Consider the following 5,078-nt stretch of genomic DNA (forward strand, 5'->3'; position numbering starts at 1 on the left):
TTTTGTCAGCTGACTGCCTTTGGTGAGGGTGTATAGTGTTAAGGCCGAAACACCTGATAAATCATAGGTACGCTACTGAAAATGTGCTCCCACATTCAGGTTTATTTTTACTTTTGTCTTCTGTATGTGTGTGCTGCCACTAAGGATGACAACATCTTGTCCTGTGTTTACTGAATTAGTTTATATACAATACTAGTTAGTGACATATGGCTCTGTTTAAGAGCACCGTTTGTAGTCAAATGATGATAAATAAACGAAAACGAAAAGGAAAAATTTGAGAGTCGAATGAAGTGATTTAGACCAGTGGTCCTCAACCCCCGGTCCGTGGATCAGTTGGTCATCCAAGAAATAATTGATTGTTTCCGTTGGATTTATTACCTGAGTCTGAACAATCTTTATTTTGAAAAATCTTTTATTTTGAAAAATGACCATTCTCTCGGTTACATCTCGGTCACTTGAGTGCCAAATATTCAACCCTAGCAAAATGAATAAAAAACAGTCCTCTTTGGAAAGTTTGTTTTCAAAGGGGAATTGGCCCAGAGAAGAAACAGAAGAAGAAAAAAAGAAAGCTTTTAACAAACAATAACAGGAGTTCTCCTTGAAATATGGGTTCCCACAGACCAAGTCCACTCTGCATAATATGTGACGACCAGCTCTCTAATAAGGCAGTGAAGCCTTCAATGTACTCATGTTCTGTTGTTGGCGCAATATTACGAGCACACAGTGGATTCACGTTTATTATTCCATTTGCAATATAAACAATCTATGTATACCCCCCCCCCCGTGATAAAATTGTCAGTTGGTATTGACTTTAATGGACATGCTGGCGTAGGCAATAGAGATGATGAAGAGGTGATGGGCGCGTTTGGTTTTCAGGGTAGGAACACAGAGGGACAGATGGTGGTAGACTTTGCAAAAAAGATGGGATCGGGCGAAGTGACGACTCTCTTCCAGAAGAGGCAGGAACATGTGGTAACTGTGGTAACTTCGACCGGAGTGGAGGTCGAAGCAGACTATGTCATCTGAAGGAGATCATTGACTGTAAAGTAGTGGTAGGTGAGAGTGTAGCCAGACAGCATAGGATGGTGGTGTGTAGGGATGACAAGGAAGATGAATGGGGACAAAGACAGAGCAGAGGATGAAGTGGTGGAAAATGATAAAGGAGGGGTGTCGCATTGTTTCAGGGAGGAGTTAATGACTGGGCAACTACAGCTAATATGAACAGGGAGACAGGAAGGAGAGATCTTGGTGTTTTGTCTGAAAGGGAAGTCCTTGAGGAGATTTGGTGGTTTGAATGAGGATGTATAGGAATACTATATACACAGAAAAAGATTAGTAAAGAAGAAGTGGGACACTGAGGGGACTGAAGAGAGCAAACAGGAGTACAAGAGGATATAGCACAAGGTGAAGGTAGAGGTGGCAAAGGCCAAACAAAGGGTGTTTGATGACTTATATGCTAGGCTGGACAGTAAGAACGAAGAAAACGTTTTATACAGGTTGAAAAAACAGAGATAAAGATGGTTAAGACTTGCAGAAGGTTTAGGGGATTGAGGACAGAGAGCGAAATGTCTTGACAGGTGAAAGAAGAATGATGGGAAAATGGAAAAAGTACTTTGAAGAGCTGATAAATGAGGAAAATGAGAGAGCAAATGGAAGAAGAGGTGACTATTGTGGACTACAAAGTAGTACACACTGTATTAGTAGAGGTGAAGTGGACATTGAAGAGGATGAAGAGTAAAAAATAATTCTGTGAATAATAATTCCCAATAATTCTGTGTATGTTCTGTTTCTTCTGTTTTTTTACTTGTGAAGCGTCTTTGAGTGTCATGAAAAGCGCTATAAAAATCCCATGTATTATCATTATTATTAAAAAGACAATTGATCCTGATGATATACTTGTGGAGGTATGGAATAGTCTTGGAGAGGTCACAGTAGAGGTTCTGGCGGGATTATTCAACAACATGTTAGAGGGTGAGAGGTTGCTTTAGGAATCTAGAAGAGGTGTGCTGGGGCCCATTATTAAGAATGGCAGACAGGCAGAATAGCAAGGAATGAAATTGATGAGCCATATATAAAAGTTATGGGAAAGAGTAGTGGAAGCTAAACAGAGCAGAAGTGAGCATTTCTGAGCAGCAGTATGGTTTTATGCAAATAAGGAGTACTACAGATTCATTTTTTGCTCTAAGATTGTTGAAAGAGGTTCAGAGAAGGTCAGACAGGCTGTGCCCTAGATTTAGAAAAATTATACTACAGGTTGCAAATAGAGACACTATGGTACTGTTTGAAGAAGTCTGAAGTGGCAGAGAAGTATAGTGTTGCAGAACATGTCTGAGAATTGTGAGATAGGCGTGAGTGGAGTTCAAAGTGGGACTACATCAGGGATCAACTCAGAGCCCCTGCTTGTTTGCAGTAGTGTTGGGAAGGCTGACAGATGAGTTAAGACAAATCTCCATGAACTATGTTTGCAAACGACATTGAGATCTGGAGTGAAAGCAGAGAGCGAAAATCTCAAGAGGGGGAGGCATGCCCTTGAAAGCAGAGCAATGAAGGTTAGCTGCACCAAGACACAATGAATGTTTGTGAATGAGAAGGGCCTAAGTAGAACTAGCAGGCTACAAGGAATGGAGAAGGTGGAGGATACTACAATAAGTATGTAATACAGAGTATCAGCCAGAATACAGTGGTGAGTGTAGCAGACATGTTTAAGGAAGGTGTGCCTGAAACGCAAGGACACTCAAGAGGTCGGATGTCTTAAGGGGTTTCTTTGACAAGGAAGGTGGATGGAGAGCTGGGGGGGCGTGACACGAGTCTCAAGAACTGGCAAGAAGAGACATCGGGAGTCACAGGAACTAGTGAGGACACACATGACAAAGACTTCACGGAATCATGAACTAGTGAGGAACAACCAACAATTGAGCAACCAAGGGCCGCTGGCAGGGTCCTCTTATCCTCCGCTTGATGAGGTCTGATCAGCCGCACGTGTGCCATCATCCAAAGATGGAATCATTCACCTGCTCAGTCATGGTCACTGGTGAAGGGGGCTGCACCCAGAGCCCTGGCCCCAGATCCTAGCACCAATGATGCTGTATGATTTAGAAAGAGTGTGACTGTGGAAAGACGGGAAGCAGAGATAGAGGTAGCACAGATGAAGAGGTTGAGATTTTCTTTAAGAATGACTTGGATGGATAGGATCGGGAATTAATCCATCAGAGGGACAACATATGTTAGATGATTTGGAAATAAGGTCAGAGAGGCCAGTCTGAGATACTTTGGACATATACAGAGGAGGGATAGTGAATATGTTGGTCGAGGGATGGTGAGGTAGGAAAAGCCAGGCAGGAGGCCTTGATGGAGACCAAGATGGAGGAAGTTGATTTGCTGCAAAAGAAAGAGAAAAAAATGAAGAAATGGGGTGAGGCAGAAGATTAGACTGTGATTTTTTTTTTTTTACCTCTGAATCGCTGTCTGCCTGTGAGTTGCGGATTGATCCAAGGATAATTCCATTGTTACCGCTTCTTCTCCTTTTGGCTTTTTCATTCATGGGTCACCACAGTCAATCAACCTTCTCCATCTTACCCCATTTTTTGTATTCTCCTCTTTCACACCAACTAACTTCATATCCTCTCTCACCACATCCATAAGTCTTCTCTTTGGTCGTCTTCTCCTGCCTTGCAGCTCCAATTCTAGCATCCGTCAACCAATATATTCACTTTCCCTCCTCTGTACATGACTGAACCATCTCAATCTGGCTTCTCTGACCTTCTCTCCAAAACATCTAATATGCGCTGTCCCTATGATAGACTCATTCCTGATCCTATCCATCCTGGTCACTCCCAAAGAGAACCGTAGCGTCATCATCTCTGCGACCTCAAGCTCTGCCTCCTGTCTTTTCGTCATTGTCACTGTTTCTAGGCCATACAGCATTGCTGGTCTCACTACTGTCTTATACACCTTCACATTCATTCTGGCTGATTGTCTTCTATTGCAAAGTACCCCTGACACTTTTCTTTCTCGCATTCCAACCTGCTTGAACCGTCTCTTCATATGTTACTGTTCGTTACTGCTAACAGTTAAGACAATTCATATTTCATTATATTTCTTATTCTTCCTCCTTTCTACTATTATCTATTACTGTTATGTTTTTTACTTGAAACTCTGGCACAACAATTTCCTTCGGGATTAATAAAGTTGTTCTCATCTCATCTCTCATCTCATCTCTCATCTCTTTTCCACACTCTCCACTGCTCCGGACTGTTGAACCCAAGTACCCGAAATCCTCCAACTTCTTGATCTCTCACTCCCTGTTGCCTCACCGTTCCACCCTCTCATTCACACACATACATATACTCTGTCTTGCTGCAACTAACCTTCACTCCTCTCCTTTCCAGAGCATGCCTCCACTTCTCTAGATTTTCCTCAACCTGTTCTCTGCTCTCACTACAGATCACAATATCATCTGCAAACAAATTCCATTGTCACCATTGCTCTTGGAAAATAGGTTAGTTGTTAGAAGCCTTGTGGTGTTTCGCAGAGGAAACGATGACGGACACGTGGAGGAGTTTAACACTTTAATACAGAAACACCAACAAACAACAACAACCTTGGACATCTGGAATCGCCCCCCAGGCCTTAGTCCCATGGAGAGAGAGGCCACACCCTTTAGTGTCCTCCACAACTTGATTAACAAAACACAGCTAAGGAAGGGGCTTCTAATCCAGCACTGAGTAAACACAACATTATGGGCAAGTAGCTACTAATTTAACGATCATTTAATGAAAATGTGAGGAAACAGCATCTGAAACACTTTGCAAAGAAGTCCTGTCTCTGACATGTTTACACGAGTACTTTTAATATATTTTTTGCAGATTGATTAATTAAAAATGCATAGGATACAAAAGCCTCTCATTCCTCTGCATTACGCATTTCGTGACTTTAAATTAGGCCACACACAGGCACGCTTGCAGAGGAAGAGAGAGAGGCCAGTACGAGACAGCGACAGAGAGAAAGCGAGAGAAAGAGAGAGAGAGAAAGGGAGGGAGAGGGTCCAGCAAGTTTGCATCTCGCGGGGAGGTCTGGGA

Source organism: Fistularia commersonii, chromosome 28 (genome assembly GCF_037954325.1).
Source record: "Fistularia commersonii isolate RoL2024-O1a breed Wild chromosome 28, RoL_Fcom_v1.0, whole genome shotgun sequence".
Classification (NCBI taxonomy): domain Eukaryota; kingdom Metazoa; phylum Chordata; class Actinopteri; order Syngnathiformes; family Fistulariidae; genus Fistularia; species Fistularia commersonii.